The sequence below is a fragment of the Anolis carolinensis genome, chromosome 5 (genome assembly GCF_035594765.1).
Source record: "Anolis carolinensis isolate JA03-04 chromosome 5, rAnoCar3.1.pri, whole genome shotgun sequence".
In the NCBI taxonomy this organism is placed as follows: domain Eukaryota; kingdom Metazoa; phylum Chordata; class Lepidosauria; order Squamata; family Dactyloidae; genus Anolis; species Anolis carolinensis.
Genome location: NC_085845.1, coordinates 78,827,266 through 78,846,090, shown reverse-complemented (window position 1 = coordinate 78,846,090; position 18,825 = coordinate 78,827,266). Strand labels below are relative to the sequence as shown.

General features: G+C 38.5%; 1 protein-coding gene across 1 annotated transcript in view; it reads right to left on the bottom strand.

Annotated features, from left to right (window-relative positions):
• kctd8 (potassium channel tetramerization domain containing 8) overlaps positions 1-18,825 on the bottom strand; it is a 70,960-nt gene that overhangs the window by 37,750 nt on the left and 14,385 nt on the right. The window lies entirely within an intron of this gene.

Sequence of the window (18,825 nt, the reverse complement as noted above, 5' to 3'; positions counted from 1 at the left end):
TCCACTCTCAGGTTCATCACCACTCCATCCATAACTCCTCTGAGTTATATGACTCTCCCAGTCGTAACCTCTGAATGGATGAAGTTCAACACAAGGAGAGTTCCTATACAGCTAGGAACAATTTCAGCCAGAGAGCATCAGTAACATCAAGAATTGAATTCACTGCTCCTGAAGCAGTATATCCACTGGCTGCCAAGGAACTCAGGAACTAATTGGCTGATAACAGAATACCAGTTAGTACTCCCTCCTGACAGAAATATATGTGCTTTCAATTGCTCTATTTCAATATTAATATCAAGTCATTTGTGATTTGAAATAGTAAGGGGTGGGGAATGTCTGGCCCAGGGGCTGTATGTGGCCTGCAAGGTAATTTGGTCTGGTTCTTGGTCTCCCATCCAAATACTGACCCTGATCGGATGGCTTGAGCAATCTTCATAAAAACTGAATCTCAGATGAAGATTAAGGAAATTACAGTACAAAGAAAAGACCTCAAGAATCAATAATATCAATATTGGATAGGTGTGAAATCCAAGATGTACGATTAAAAGAGCAATCAAAGCAAAATAATTCATACCCAAGATTTTGCTATGGGTGAGGGAGCACCTTTGATGGCCTCCCTGGGTAGAGACCAGGCTTAAATTCCTGGTGTGTGTGCAATGTTCCCTCACTACTTCACAGTTCGTTTTTCGCAGATTCCCTGTTTCGCGGTTTTTACAATTTACAGCCTAAGGAAGGGAGGAAGGAGAAGCTGAAGGGAGAGAAAAGGAGCCCAAGCGGCAACGGGAGGAGAAGGCGGTGATTTGTCAACACACAATTGGTTGATAAAGACTTAAAATAGTGTATAACTACTAAAATAATGTATCAATATTAAAATAAATATATTGTCCTTACTTCATGGATTTTCACTTATTGTGGGTGGTCCTGGAACGTAACCCTCGAGATAAGTGAGGGAACACTGTATGACTAATGAGACAGGTCACAGGAAGAAGGCAGAACCAGAGATTTTATAAACCCCGACTGCCCTTGTTCAGTTTGCTTTATGCTGTTTTCAAGGCAAAATGGGGAACATCTGGCGATTTGAGGCCAACAAAATCATTTCGTCTGACCCAGTATGGGGAAGGATGCCTGCCCTGTCCACCCACTTAACCCAGCTCTTGTTGCTCCTTCAAGTCATCAGGTGGGCCAAATGCTGCTGCTTACTATTCAGACCCGAGCCTGTGAAGGATAGTCATATCTTGCGAAAGATAAACAAATGGCGTTGGCAGAAAAAAGGTTCCTCATCCCTGGTATGGGGTATAGTATAAGTAAAGCATATTTTAATAGTAAGTCTCAAGCATCCAGGAACTATATTTATATAGCACCTACCAGTCTCCATGGGTGCTGGTTAACTGAGAGTCTACTGCATATAGATTAATTGACAAATTGCACTGGAACTGTAAATCCCAAAAATAGATGGTGTGGAGGAACCATATGCATCTCACGTAGCCATTGGTGATGATTGGTGAGAACTGCAGCCCAACAGCATCTCGAATACCCCACTTTTCTCATTACCATTTCAGATACTGACTACAGAGCAAATACGCACTTTATACAAACATTGCAAAGTTTCTTTTTATACATATACTTTGAAACGCTGAACAGAGATGTTATATTTAAAGATCTAAAACATGAACCTTTTGGATATTAATATTTCTCTATCTTTGATGTCTTACCAGGTACCTCAAACTGTCAGTATTTTTCCCCCAACCAGACAGTTTTAAGCTTCAAGAAAGAAAGGTATAAATAATTGATTAACAACAGTTGATTTCCTGCTCCATCCTGGTTTCTTCCCTTCTGTCTTTTATTTTACCCCTTCTCCTTCCAAATGCTTTCATTTTCTTGTAAATATGGCTTACACTTGCGCTTCTGAGAACTGCATCTTTTCTATGTTTTTGATAGAGTGAATTGTTAATCATATTCAAAGAATTGGAAAATACCACAAGTGTCCTCCGGTCCAACCCCCTGCCAATAAATGGCCATCCAGCCTCTGTTTAAATGTTCCTTCCTAATGTTCGGGTAAAACCTCTTTTCCTGCAATTTCAGTTCATTGCTACGGATCCTAGTCTTTAGGGTAGCAGAAAATAAGCCTGCTCCCTCTTCAATATTACATTCTCTCAAATATTTAAGCATGATTTTCATGTCCCCTCTTAATCTTCTCTTCCCTAAGATAAACATATCCAGCTCCCTAAGCTGCTTTTCATAGGGTTAGCTTTTAGACCTTTAACCATTTTGGTTGTCCTTTTCAGGTCACTTTCTAGCTTGTCAATGCTCTTGAATTGTGGTGCCCAGAATTTGTGGTGTTTTAAGACATGAATTGTACTGCATTGGGCAGAGGGAGTAGGTTTGGACACAGGGTTCATACAGTGACTGTGGAGCTAAGAGAAAAATTTAGTTTTGGGCAGAATCAATCAAGGCATTTTGATTTTACATTACTCAATACAACAACAACAACAACAACAACAACAACAAAATCACTGTTAACTATGTAGTATGCACATAGACATACAGAATATTCTATTTATTACCATATATACTCGAGTATAAGCCGACCTGTATATAAGCTGAGGCACCTAATTTTACCACAAAAAACTGGGATAACTTATTGACTCAAGTAGAAGCCGAGGGTGGCTAATGCAGCAACTACGGGTAAATTTCACAATTAAAATAGATACCAGTAAAATTACATTAATCGAGGCATCAGTAGGTTAAACGTTTTTGAATATTTACCGTATTTTTTTTAAAAAAACCCAATCAACTATAAGTGGAAAAGTAGCGGCAACAAAAACAAGATGTTATCAACAATAACCTTATAATAATAATAATAATAAAAACTTCATTTGTATCCCACCCTATCTCCCCATGGGGACTCAGGCCAGCTGCCAACATAGTAACAGGCAAACATTCAATGCCTATACAAACAATGCAGAGCTAGATATAGATCTATAATTATAGATACTAATTTCACATATGCATTCCCCCCGAAACATTTGCAAATCCTCTGTGTGTGTGTGTGTGTGTGTGTGTGTGTGTGTGTGTGCATTTCCCCTACAATATTTGCAAGCCCTATTTATTTATTTACCCTTCTCACCCTGAAGGGGACACAGGGCGGATTACAATGAACATATATATGACAAACATTCAATGCTATCAGACAAACAACGTACAGTAAACACACACAGAGGCATTTAACATTTCCAGCTTCACGATTCTGGCCACAGGGGGAGCTGTTGCTTCACCGTCCACTAGTGACTGTACTTCCTCATTCCTTTCCGGCATGTTGCTGGCAGTTTTATGGTGTTATAAATTAGTTAAATTAGCCTCCCGCATAAAGCATACCTAAATTTGCTACTTGACAGATGCAACTGTCTTTCGGGCTGCATAGGTCAGCAACAAGCTGGGCTATTTAATGGTCGGGGGCTTAACCCACCTGGGCTTCGAACTCATGAGCTCTCGGTCAGTAGTGATTTATTGCAGCTGGTTACTAGCCAGCTGAGCCACAGCCTGGCCCTTCTAGACATGTCTATATATATTTGTGTATTCATTTCCCCCCTGTAATATTTGCAAACCCTATATATAGGTAGGTAAGAATATATTCATATCTATCCAGGCATCTCTCTTTATATAGATAATAATATCTATATAGGATTTGCAGAGACTTGCAACATATGAGGGTGAATTCATATATAAAAATAATGTATAGCTACAGATATATAGGTACACAGATCTATATGTATATAGGATTTGCAAAGACCTGCAAACATATGAGGGGAAAATTCATATATAAAATTAATGTAGATAGAGATCTATAGGTACATAAGGATTGCAAAAGCTTGCAAGGGGTTAATGCCTATATATCTGTAGGAGAGTTTAACAAATATTTCAGGGGAAAATGCTTTAATAAGATTATTGAATCTATATTTTTCTTCTTCCTGGCTTGCAAGGATGTCTTTCCCTTTTCAAAACATTCCCTTGGTTAAGAGCGAGGGAGGCTTTGGAAAGTAAACACTGATAAGGGAGGGTAAGATGAGAGATAAATATGTCATATATTGCAAGCAACAGCGGGGGGGGGGCTTTTTCAGTTCATAAAAAGGGTTGAAAAACTCGGCTTATCTTCAAGTATATACGGTAATTCCGTCCAAAGTTTTTCTGAACTTGGTATATTTGTTGGGGGTTACCTTGGTTAAAATAGTAGTTTTTGATATCTTTCCACGTGAATAGCTTTGTCTTCTTTTTATTACATACTGGTTTTGGTCAACCATAAGTATGCTGGTTTTCATCTGTAAAATGTTGGAGGGTTGGAGGAAATACAGACTGCTACACAAACAGTTTCCCATGCTTTCACTGCAATATATGGTAGAATATGCCTTGTATTACTGATATAAAGTGGATTGGAAAATAAATCTACTGTATCCATCTCTAGCAGCACCTAGATGTTTAATACCTTAGCCTTCTGTAACAATTTTGGATACTGAAGAGCTGACCAGTATGAGAGATCCAGAGAGCAACTCAGCTTAAGGAACCGCATACCACCCCCATTTGTCAGATAGAATCCCAATTAATTCTCAGTCATTCCACTTTTTAAAGATACTTAAAATACCCCAGTTTCTCTCCTCCCCATGTTCTTTCTTATCTTAACATTCTGCAAACTGAGTTCAAAGGCAAAACTAGTATGCACTCAGCTCAGCAGTAGGTAGAACAGAGGAAGAGGTGGGAATCTTGCCCTTGTGGGCTCAGGTAAAAGCAAACTGCTGCAGCCTTTTCTAGCTTGTGGGTTCTTCCTCATTAATAACTTTTGCCTGCTTGACCATATACCTATGTTGCTCAGTCACACATGTCCCTGTGAAATGTTGGAATTATCAAATAATACAAAACACAGGAGAGAGCAGAAGGCACTGCTTCACTCTGGGGAAGGTGGTAATCGCATTACAGCTAATCTTGGTGGTGGTGGGGGTAGTATAATTATACTATGAAGCCTGTAAATTGAAAGAATACAGAAAACACGTTAAGCAGGAAATGACCACTGAACTAATACTGAATGGGAATATAAGCATGTTGTTGATTTAGAAATGTATATAAACCTAGCTTTGTGGTGTCATGTAATGAGAATAAATGGAGTCCATCAGTATGAAGCAGCTTCTCCAAAAGGTGACTAGATACCCAAGGAAGCAGTTAGACTATTAAGATTACAGAGAAGGAGGGAGAAATAGATGAAAGATATCACAAGAGATTAGGTGATTTCATATGTAAGAGGAGTAACAGATCCCCAAAGAAAACATATATTAGGCTCAGTTGATTAGGATCTGCTATTCCCAGTGCAGCCATTTTAATGACTGGATGCAGCTAGCAATATGAAGTTTATGATATAAGGAGGAGTATCAATTCAAAACAACTGCCCAGAACTTTCAGCTTGTGCGCTAGTGTCATTTTATGATATCCATTAATAGTTAGCTGAGGAAAGTATCTTGCATAAATGTGTGAAATCCAAATCTCATGCTTCTTGTGGACTGCAAAGTGAAGTTATGCCACATGATGTCCTGAAATACACTGCCTTATCAATTTTTTGCAGAATTACTTTACAGTAATAATTTAAATTCACTTTGCTCCAAAAGCCTGAAGACAAATCAAATTTCCAAGATAGGAGTAAAAGTAACATTTTGTTACAAACCAGCTGTCCTAATTCTGGAAAAAAACATCCCAGCTTCCTTCAAAAATTGCATTCCTGTTTTAAAGTTATATCTTCAAGCACATGCAAAATGGCATGTGAAAAATGGCAATAATGTTATTGGATTCATCTGTAGTTTGGGTGTTAGCATTCAATGAGTTGCACATTTCTACTATTATTGTTTGTTAAATCTATTAATTTTGCCTGCTTTATTATTTTACGGATATTATTGCATACCATTTTGTCATGTATGCTGTTTTGGGGTAGCTTTTGCTCCTAAAGACAGCCTACAAATATTTTAAATAAATAGATAGATTTCATAATATTTACCACAGTAGTCATTGTAATATCAAAGGTTGGTTTACTTTAATTGAATTAAATAAAAGGGCTATGCCCCCGGTTTAGATGTGAAAAGATAAACATTTAAATTTTTGAAATGAATTAAAAATGAAATATAAACAGGTAAGCAGAACCAATGAAAATCTACTAAGATTGATAATGGAATTCTGGAAATTACCTCTTTGAATGCAATATTCCATATGTCAATACTGTATTTTCTATGGAAGGCCGGGGATATTTAAGAAGGAATGACAAAACGGGAATTGGGTACATTTTATTAACTGTTTAACCCACACTCACTCAAAAGGGCAGTTGAATAGTCCATCCCAAATGCTCCAGATATCTTGATATAAAATGTTATAAAAAAACAATTTTACAAATATTTTGCAATAGTTAAGAATTTTCCTAGCATAAAAAGTATGTGACATAAAAAGTTCTGATGTGCATATTTTATCTATCAGGCATAAATTACAGCTGTTGAGAATTTACACCAGAGACAGAGGGCACTTCCAGACAAGCCCCAAATCCGCACCAGTCAAAAAACCCGGGGTTTTCCTGGGAAGGTGTCTATATGCCATCACAATTACAACCAGGATCGATTACATGTCATTGCGATTACAGCCACCCCAAAGCTCCCCCCCCCGCATTTTTCCATGAAAATAAATTAAACTTACCAGGCTGCCATAACGTACCTCCTCGCGCCAGGAGGGTGCAAGGAAATGACTTGCCAGGAAAGCGGGGGGGGGGGGGGGCAAGGAGGAAAATCCCTTCTTAGGATATTCCAAATTGATTTGTTTATACTGGAGTCGTCGTTTGGAAACCCCCCGTAAAACCCAGACAGGTCCCACATTTTGGACCTGTCTGGATGGGCCCAGAAAAGCTGACCTTACTTAGCTACAAAGATCAGGCAAAATCTGGTGCTGTGCTTCAGATTTTACTGAATATGAGCCAAGACAAACCACATTATTCTTATAGGTTGTAGTATTATTAATCTTATACAGTTATCTACATACTTGTAAAGTATACTTTGCTATATACCGTCCTATTATTTATACATAATAAATGCAACCTAAAAAGCTTGATTTGCAATTTTAATAGCTGGCTACACAGGATTATGGCCCCCAAATAACTTCTATGTATTCTCATTCCCAAGTGACATTACCTATGATAAACAAACTAAATTGATTAATAACCTGCCTACAATTTAGAATCATAGAATAGTAGAGTTGGAAGAGACCTCATGGGCCATCCAGTCCAACCCCCTGCCAAGAAGCAGGAAATCGCATTCAAAGCACCCCCGACAGATGGCCATCCAGCCTCTGCTTAAAAGCCTCCAAAGAAGGAGCCTCCACCACACTCCGGGGGAGAGAGTTCCACTGCAGAACAGTTAGGAAGTTCTTCCTAATGTTCAGGTGGACTCTCCTTGCCTGTAGTTTGAAGCCATTGTTCCACATCCTAGTCAGCAGAAAACAAGCTTGCTCCCTCCTCCCTATGACTTCCCCTCACATATTTATACATGGCTATCTTGCCTCCTCTCAGCCTTCTCTTCTGCAGGCTAAACATGCCCAGTTCTTTAAGCCACTCGTAGGGCTTGTTCTCCAGACCCTTGATCATTTTAGTTGCCCTCCTCTGGACGCTTTCCAGCTTGTCAACATCTCCCTTCAATTGCGGTGCCCAGAATTGGACCCAGTATTCCAGGTGTGGTCTGACCAAGGCAGAATAGAGGGGGAGCTCTTTTAAGTTTAATTTACACTTAAAAGAGCATCTTACACACTTAATAGTTAACATGTTTAATATGTAATACATACATTGTGAGAAGCATTGAGTTTTAATTTATTATTTTATTCTGGTAGCTATTTATTCTTATTTGTGTTAAAATTAAAGAACAGTGAAATGTTCAGAGGAAAGTATACCTTATACAGTATTTGAAGATTTATTCAATATGAAACCAGAAATATAAACTGTAAATATTACAAAATGAGAGAAGCAGAAATATTCAAACAGTCTAACACTATACATATACAACTATACTGATTTCTTTCGTTTAGTTAAAATTAGGCCAACCGTTTGATAGAAGGAAACATGCCTTCACAATCTGAGTGAGGCATGACTTTGCCCTTTAGTTTGCAGGAGGGCAAATCACCAAGTTCTAGTTTAGTTTGCAGCGGGGCAAATCACCAAGTCCTTAATAAACAATGCAATATTAATAAGCACAGCTGGAATCAAGTGCTCTGAAAACTCACAGCAGGTACTGAAATTGTTGCTCTATTTTGTTTAGAAATCTACTTTTCTTTCTAAATGGACAACTGAGTGCTAACAACAAAAGGGCAAATTGAATATGGAATAAACAAAAAATCTGGAATCAGGTTAAAAGAAAAACCAACTTTATTATATGTATGATAAAAAGTTTAAAATTAACTGTCAATTGGCATAACATATCCTTCTACTCTGATTAATCTATATATATAAATGAGTGATGGCATCACGGCGACCAACAAAACAACAAAACTACAGGGCCCCCAACCTCGAAATTTGACAACACAACCCATCATCCATGCCTCTAGGTTGATACAAGAAAAAGAAAAGAAAAATAAAGTCCTAATTAGAGGGAAAGGAATAATTGTTTTTATCCAATTGCTGCCAGTTAGAGGGCTAATCTCTGCCCACTTGGTCTCCTAGCAACTGACTCAGCCCAGGGGACAGGCAGATTTAGGCCTCACTTAGGCCTCTTCCACAGATTATCTAATTTTCACTGGATTATATGGCAGTGTAGACTCAAGGCTCTTCCACACAGCTATATAACCCATTTATAATCTTATATTATCTGCTTTGCACTGGATTATCTTGACTCCACACTACCATATAATCCACTTCAGTGTGCATTTTATACAGCTGTGAAGAAGGAGCCTCATATAATCCAGCAAGGCCATTACATCCTAATCATTTTTCCTAATTGCAGCATTCATACTTGCCTCCATCAGACAAAAAAAAAACCTGATCAGAAATATTGTATATTCACAACCTTTAAGAAATAATATCCCCTGATGGCGCAGTGTGTTAAAGCGCTGTGCTGCTGAACTTCTGGACCAAAAGGTTTGAATTGGGGGAGCGGAGAGAGCCCCCACTGTTAGCCCCAGCTTCTGCCAACCCAGAAGTTCAAAAACATGCAAATGTGAGTGCATCAATAGGTACTGCTCGCTCTCTCTTCGGCTTAGAAATGGAGATGAGCACCAACCCCCAGAGTCAGACATGACTGAACTTAATGTCAGGGGAAAACGTTTACCCTTTACCTTAACTACCACCAATTCCTCAATACTTTATTTCCCATACCACCAGACTTCGCCACAGCAACGCGTGGTCGGGCACAGCTAGTATTTTTCTAAAAGGGCTTTCATTTTTAATTAAAAGAAAATAAAAGAACATTTTGCAAATCAACCCACAATTATGAAACAGATACTTTTCCTAAATATTTAGGTCATCTTGCAGCTTCAGTGTCTGGGATAAAATTCCAGTTAGTGTTAGATCAATATTTCAACAGTTCACATGGGTAGAAGTTCAAAACACATTACAAAATATGCCTAGTAATACCCAGAAGGCAAATGCTAAATGGAAAGATTCAAATGATCTCATAAGAATTAGATAGCAGGAATAGTTTGACTGTGTGAGCTGTTTTTAGTTCTCAATAGGAGAGAGCGCTAGATTTCCTTTAAGGGAAAAGTAAAGATGAAAAATGTTTTCAGCAATGTTAAGTTTAGATGTGGGTCAGTGTTCACATCAAATACATTTGGAGATTGCCCAGAATTATTTGCTTTCCAGTGACTACGATGCCTGTTTTTAAAATGCATGGAAATTGGGCATATGACAACTTTGGATGTCCTCAGCTCAAGCTATGTCACTATCCACTACTGAGGGGCTTCGATGCAATACAAGCATATAGACGTGACCAGCCACTTGTCTCCTATCTATTTTGAGGACAAATAAAGTGATTGCTAGATGTCCTTGCAGGTTTCCTTCTCTGCACTATGGCTTCCAGCACACCATGAGAACTTTCTTCTCACATATTGGATCAGCTGGAAAAAAAATCTAAGTGGTCCTTCTATTTCCTATGCTTGTGGATGTCTGACAATCCACCAGAGGTATCAAATCACTTGAGAGGAAACTTATACTGGTCTAGCTCCTAGAGGAAATTCCTGTACTACCACCAGGTCTCCGTAGTCTCAACGTTTCACAAAAATAAAGGATCTCTTACATTTTTAGCATCTCTAGTTCTTATGTCTGCCTGTTCTTTAAATAGCGTACGCACATATAGTAAAAATAAAGGTTACTCTTTGACATTAAGTCTAGTCGAGCCTGACCATGGGAGTTGGTGCTCATCTCCATTTCTAAGTTGAAGAGCCAGCAATGTTGTAGACGCCTCCTAGGTCATGTGGCCAGCATGACCGCATGGAGCGCCGTTACCTTCCCACTCTGTAGTTGAAGGGTACTGAGGGAACACGATCCCAGAAATAGTTCTTCAAGACTGATGACTTAACTCTGCTGTAGTTGAAGAGTATTGAGGGAAAACAAGCCCACAAAAGTGGTTCTTCAAACTGATGCCTTAACTCAGCTGTAGTTGAAGGATTTTGAGGGCAAACGAACCCAAAAAGGTGGTTCCTTAAGACTGATGCCTTAACTCTGCTATAGCTGAAGTTTTCTGAGGGAAAATGACGGGGGAGGAGACAGTGGGAGGAGACACACGTAATGGCAAATCAAACGGATGAAACTTAAAGAAAGCGGAGAAAAGAATTAGGTGTGATAGGGGTAGGAAAATCTTCCATTTAGTTTCAAAACGGGGCATGAAAAAGCTTAAGGGAAAACCAATGATTTATTTCATTTTACTTATCCTGTGGGATGAAGTTCTGAGTGTTGTTTCTCACCTTTTTTCCACACATTTGAAAGTTGTATTGCTGATTAGACGTTCAAAGGATTGCTGCTGAGTGAAATCTGCGACATCCAGGTATAAATTTTATTTGTCTTGATATTTTGAATGAAATAAACTACATAATTTTAATGGTTTATTGGAAGATGCTAGCTAGAAACTAACCACAGGTTAGTGCATTTTGCAGTACTACATGTTTTAAAATTTAGTAAACAACTCAGAACTTTACCAGGATAAAAAAGCCTAGCAATAGGCAGAAATGGCAGTATATATGCATATATGGTATAAATAAAGAAATCTAGACAACATAAAGGAAAACAGATTTGAAGACTAGCATATGCAAAATAAATATACATAAGATCTTTATGGGTAAAAATAAAAAAAAATCCCTTTAACTATAAAATTGTGACACCTGGTATGTGCCAAGACCAGTCAACTGGGATATTTTCCAGTTTATGGCAGAAACAAGATTAAAAATGCCATCTGAGCAACATGGTCACTAATTGCCAAGACGGCACGGGATTTATTCCAGAATTATGTAAGGTGTCTTGCCAACACAGATGGTAAGGTTAACTGGGGCCCAAATTAAATGTGAAACCAAGTTCCATGTCCTCCACAATGCTGCTATTGCTGTTTCATGAAAAGCAGTCTGGGAAGGCTGTGGTTAGGAACAGACGTGGGTGGAAGGGCTGATGACCCTTTTCACTTCCTGCTGCTTGCCAATTGAAAAAAAAAACCCCATACATAACCCAGTTGCTTTCCCACCTGCAGGTGAAAAATATGGAAACTCTGTTTCTTTTTGCCCATGGAGAGAAAAACAACTTGGTGGATGTGTTATGCATAAGAAGGAGAAATGAAAATCTGTCCTGCTGATCTTCTGTTCCTAACTATAGTTTGTCTATAAAAATATGTCTGCTTTCACCCTAAGACATAGAATCATAGAATTACAAAGTTGGAGGAGACCACAAGGGACATCAAATCTGATCCCTGTCATGCAGCGATAGACAATCAAGCACTCTTGACAGATGGCCATCCAGCCTGTGTTTTAAAATCTCCAAAGAATGAGACTCCACAACATACCAAGGCAATGTATTCTACTATCAGACAGCTCTCTTACTGTCAGAAAATTCTTTGTAATATTTAGGTGACATCTCTTATCCTATAGCTTGAATCTATTGTTCTATATCCTAGTCTCTGGAACAGCAGAAAAACTTTTCCCTATCTTTAGTATGACATCTCTTCAAACTTTTAAACATAGCTATCATGGCATCTCTTACTTTCTCTTCCCCAGGCTACACATATATCCATCCCCCTAATCCAATCTTCACTGGGCATGGGTTCCAGATCTTTTACTACTAAGGGTCTTATATTCCTTCCACTGTTGTCCAGCCAGAAGTGCATTTGCATTGTATAATTAATACGGTGTAATGCCACTTTTACTGATGTGACTCAGTGTACTATGGAATCATGGGAAATGTAGTTTTACAACTCTGGCCACAATAACCAACTATTAGCAGCCGAATTTGTGCACAATAATGATAATGATAAATCTTTATTTATATGCCACCTTTCTTCCACAGTGGGGAACAAAAGCAGCTTCCAACATGTTAAAAATAAACCCACTAATGAATTAATTCGCCACAAACCAGGGTTTTCCTGGTTTGTGGTGAATTAATTAGTGTTTTCCAAAGACGTCATCTGGGAAGCCTCCTTTTTGTGGTGGGAAGTCCCACATTAAAGGGACTATCTGGATGCGCCCAAGAATGGCAAGATAGTTCATTTAATGGTTCTTGTTGACCTCAATAACAACCAATCAAAGTTTTATGAAAATCTGTTATGAGAAGCATCTGAACTGACTTACATAATTTGATTTGCATGATTGGTCAGAATGGGGTTGGAAATAAAGATAAATGTTCCAGTAAAAGTGTTAAGAAAGATTGGGGAGACTTTCTTCAAATATATACTTTAGATTAATAAACAGTTGTAGCCAAATTCTATAAAGACTATACTTTTTTTCAAAATGTTCTTGAATCTTTCTCTAGAATACACATGCACAGAAATAGGAAAAAGGAAAATACTACTGAATATTGGACATTGAAAGTATTTAAATTAGCTGAAAATGATAAAATGTCACTAATGACAAGACAGAAGCATTTAGATAAATGTTTAAATGCCTGGAAGCCATTTCTAAATTTTATAAAGAAAAAAGAACAGTTAAACCTTGTGGGGCTTGAATGTTAAATTCTCTAGAAATGACTGTTGGCTATGTGGATAACGTATTATACAATTAAATAGGAAGGAATATTTATTTGTACATGTGCCTTTAGTTGGGTAAACGGGAAGTTGTATTTTAAGTTGCTAGGGTGTGTAAGGGAGGATTATGTTTGGGTAGATGTTATAAGGTAGTGTATATTACTTGTAATATACCCATGCAATGTTTAATAATAATAAAATATACTAAAAATAAATTTTCAAGTCAGTGTGCAAAAATAGTATGCAACCTAGAAATATAGTTTAAAACAATAAAATGGAATTAAAACAATAACTCTAGGGAAATGTCATTAAAATTAATATAATAAAGTAAGGCAGAATCAGCTAATTAAAACGTCATGAACTGGATCTGGCGAGCCACACACAGTGGTCCAAGCAGGCTGGTGTAAAGAACCAGGTCCGGGGTGGTTGAGTGCCTTTGTTGCCCATGTGTCACACGATGAGCTGCACCATCTGCTGCTCAGCCTGGGCTTCCCTGGCCCACTTGGGCCGCTCCTTCCAGAGGCCCCCAATGAAGATGATAGCCAGCTCCAGCCTGTCCTGGTAGTGGCAGGCCTGCAAGAAGGCAGTCAGGTAGCCCACCATGGCATTCTAATGGTCCTGCATACCCTAATTATTGAATGTCCCACCTAAGATGTGGCTGATACCAGCATTGCAGCTGTATCAGGACAACAATGGAGAAACATTTTCTCCCTTCCCAACACATAACAGATAATTTTGTGTAATGTCTCCTTGTGATCTGCCATCACTGTTAGGCTGGCAAAAGGAAGGATTTTCTGGAGATATTTGGATCCCAAGCTTTTTAGGTGCATGAAAGATGGGCACCAAGAGACTAAATTGAACTCAGGACAAAAAGGCAATTAGTGCAACCCATTCAGCATCAGTGAAATATGCCATAATTCCACATGACCCCACAAGAGCTTAATACACTAAGAAACAATGTGCAGAAACAATGGAAACCAACAATCAACTAGAAACTGATAAACAGACTCATAGTCTATAAGGCCACCCAAGAGTCAAGATATACCATACACTCCAACACAGAACTCACTGAGTTGACCCAGTAAGGTATTATTATCCATGGTATCTCCACCCCACTACAAAAAATAGTATACACAAACAAAGGTAGTGATTTATGATTTAGTGTTATTGGTTTTCTTGCATGCTATGGCTGTATGACAACTTTTTGTTCTAGTGTTCACCAGCCTCTATCTTTGGATCAGGGTATAAATAAATACCATAATCCAAGCAAAATTTGGGTCTGCAACAGTTAGAAAAGGATCCAAGACTAGATGGCCCCTGGTCTAATCTAGCAGCATTATATATTTATTTGCTTTATTTGCCTCTCTCCCCGCAGCTAACAACCACACATTATGAGCCTCATTTAAAACAAAGCAAACACAAAAATAAAAAAACAATTAAATAGTACTGTATGAGTTATATTGAATACAATGAAAACATAATAAATACAATTAAATACATTTTAAAACATGCAATCCCCCCCCAATCCCACCCAACCTCCCCAACAGTATGTCCTTTCTCCTTCTCCAAATACCTGCTGGCAGACATAGATACTGTTCCATTATCCAGATGGAGGCCACAAGGGGCACTAGAGAAAGAAGGATAATCCATTTTATGTGGGGGAAGGGTGGATTGAAGTAGTAAAATAATTTCCCTGTTTTCCTGTTATTCTCCCCACCCACCCATGTCCCTGTCATGGAAACAACCCTCATTTATGAAATGGGATGTGGGAGCGGGAATGACCAGTGAAACCAGGGGAAATGTTTTTCCTCCTTCAGCTTCCCCCCCCCCCCGTAAAATTGACTATTCTTCTCTCTCTAGCTCCCCCTTGTGGCCTCCACCCAGATAATGAAACAGTACCCAAAAGACTTTACCTGCTTTCGTAAGGCAATCAGGGATGGGGCCATCCTGGTTTTTCTTGGGAGGGAAGTCCACAGCCTAGGAGCAGCCACCAAAAAGGCTATTCTTATATTCACTGGGAGAGCAAAGCATCAGAAATGCACCACTTTACTGCCATTTAATTGGTGCTTGGCAATAGGGACAAAGCATTCCCTGAAAATGTTTGATTCAGCTGCACCTTACTTGACTCTAATGCTAACTGTAGCAGGAGCTACTCTCTCCAGGGAATACTTGACTAGTTCATAAGCAAGCTGGGGCCGGGGATGGGCGGGGGGGGGGGGGGGGGAGAGAGATTGAGAGAGTTCTGTTGCAGCTTATTTCTGGCTTATTTGGTTTCATTATATTGAAAACTGAACTGCAGTTCTTTAATTCCCTATATGCAAAAGGAGAAGAGTGAATGAGATTATTTCTCCCTGCCCCTGAGAAAAGAGATTATTAAACCTTTCTAGGATACACAAACTGGAGTGCTGCCATCTAGTGTAGACAAATAAAACAATTCTAATTTAAATGCAATATTCCAGTAAAATGTAAAGGTGAAGAACGAAAGCTTTGAACTTATGCAAGAGAAGTACTTTGCAGCTTCCATTTCCTCCTACAGTCTTCTATGGAGATGTCTCATTCAGATGACACAGGAAAGATAAAAGAATAGAAGTAATAGCTTTTGACTCATAAGAAAATGGCATGCCAGTACAGATATGGAAATTTTTGCTATTTATATTTTTCACAGAAAATTTTTGCAAGCTTCTTTTTAAATAAAGACAGTTGCCGTTGCATCCTTATCCACTGAGAACAGAAATGGGGACAAATCCTACTGTCACCTCTGATCTCTGACTGGAGATAACAGTATAATCCCCCTGATCACATAGTGGGGCAAGGAGAATCACTCTATTATCTCCCATTATTTCTGTCTATCTTGTCTTGTCCCAGTGTACTTTGGTGGTGTGCGGACTATAGTCTGCCTCGACCCGGGTTTTTTAAACCTGGGATGAAGTGGGCTTTTCCACCGTCTGGAACTTCCTTTCTTCCTTATTTGCACTGGACACTAATAGCTTACAACAACTGAAGTAAAATAAGGAAAATACAGTTTGCATTGCCAATGTAGTATTTGACCTGACAAACATATAAAGCCTTTTCTGTGTGGGCATTTGTCTCTCTGCTTGCATGCAGCTTCAAGCTGAACTAGCAGTCTTCATATTTCAAATATATTCATTGTCTCATCCAAGTCAATGCACCTTCTCATCAATATATTCTCTATGAAGTGAACACACAGAGGCAGATCTAAGGTGCCATTTTTTCCCTATGAAGTGAGCAATGAGAAAAAGAGATCTAAGCTCTCAAAATATAAGTTTAGCATCAGTTGTTGACTTTTCCAGCAATGAAACCTGCTTACTATGTATGATGCTGTTTAACACATAGCTCTCGGTCCCGCCTGCCTCACAGACACGGCTGGTGGGGACGAGGGACAGGGCCTTCTCGGTGGTGGCTCCCCGGCTGTGGAACACCCTCCCCAGAGAAATACGGCAAGCCCCAACCCTTTTGAGTTTTAGAAAAGCCCTGAAAACATGGCTATGTGCCCAGGCTTTTGAAGATTAAACGATAATGACGACCCGGACTGATTTACGGCTACAGCACGAGGATTTTGGAGGAATGGATTTTAATCATATGTTTTTATATTTTTTATATTGTTTTAATTGTTTTATTGGATTTTTATTGCTGTTTTAATTATGTATAGGCATCGAATTGTTGCCAATTTTGTACGCCGCCCTGAGTCCCTTCGGGTGAGAAGGGCGGGATATAAATGTTGGAAATAAATAAATAAATAAACATATAGCATCTGCTTCTAGTCGATCAAGAACCTCTCCTACAATTATGATATAAGCCCTATAGCTTTATCTCACTAAAGAAACACTACAGCATAAATTCAGAAGCCATTACACAGCAGTATCAATAATCACATTCAATCTATTCAGAACTCTCTAAAAAGCTCATTACTGTGATGCTAAAGCTTCTCATATGTCAAGAGTGCATTGTGTTAAGCTTTACTGTGTTAAACACAATACCAAAATAATAATAATAATGTTATGTCAGTCAGGTCCACAATTTTTCTCACTTCAACCAGAAGAGGTACCATAGATAACACAATCTTATATTATCTTAGTAAAATATAACTAAAGCCAAAATGCATGCAGCAAAATTAGATACATGTTTACTTCAATAAAAACTTAGCCAAAGTGGGTTTATTACTCCGGTTGCTCCTGACACACACAAAAAATTACCTGAGTGGTTATTTTGAACTGAAGCTTTTAAATAGGTAAAAAGCACTTTACTGATGATTTCATTTATTAGGCTTCTAGGCAGGCTTGATAACATAGACTGATATGGGTATTTGTCAGGGCCCAAATTCAATCACAGGGCCCATTGCTCAGTAGATACCACCTTTTTCAGCTATCAACTGAGCCTTGCAGTAGAAAGGAATAAGTAATGTTGTGCTTCAGCAACATTTTAGTTGCTAAAGAGACTAGATATTAAGCCAGATGAGTGGAGACATGGCACAGCATGATAAGAAGAATACTTTGGAAATCAGAAAAGTAGGTGTATCTGAAAAAACAGAAATATTTAAGCTTTGGTCTAAATTTACTGCCATTTTCAGGTGGAGCTCTGGTAGACCACACTACTTAAGTTTTTTCATTGTTGGAGTAACACTAGTATAATAGAGCTGCCAGATAGGCCTTACCTATTCAGGTGTGGATAGATAGACAGAAAGAATGAGAAGCTCCCTTGATTTTGGAAGGGAATAAGGGGAAATAAAAGCTTTTATATTTTTTCCTCAGTAAGTCTTTAATCCTGTAGAAGATGAGTCATGAGGCCAAGTATGAACTTACTATTCTATCCAATTCTTTTGTAAGAAAATGAATACTCCACTGCCCTTAAGTATGCTTTGCAATGAGTGGGACTGACATCATATTATACAATTGGGACTGACATCATATTGTACAAAATTACAATTTAAAGACTGTAAAATGACCCAGTGATTTCTGCATTTCTTCTATGCACAGAATGTGCGATCATAATAAGGAGCATTGTTATTTAAAGGCTAAAATCTACACTTTTCAACTATAAATCTTAGATCTGCCCAAACATGCAACTTTCAGGGTGTAATCCATTCTATATCTACTAACCAAGGAAAAAGCCCCATTGTACGCAATAGCACTAACTTTCCAATAGATGTAAATAGGATTGTACTGGAAACTGCTCTTTTAAAAAGAAAGTAACATCATGCAACATGAGATAAGTTTTTGCACTCAGGCCTATTTTTGAAAACAAAATACATTTCTGTTTTCAAAGAACAGCTATTCTGATGTGGCACAATTGTTGTTGTTGCTATTATTATTTTTATTTTATTGTATGACACAGCAAACAAGATAGACATGCTGGATTTCATATCACAAAATCACAAGTCGAACACTTCCCAAGCGTCTAGGACTGTGTGATATATTTTCGGATGATGCACACAGATCCCAATAGGGTGGCCTTTTGCAGTTGACAGATCGTAATTTTGTCATAGAATCATAGAATCATAGAATAGTAGAGTTGGAAGAGACCACATGGGCCATCTAGTCCAACCCCCTGCTAAGAAGCAGGAAATCGCATTCAAAGCACCCCCGACATTGTCAAT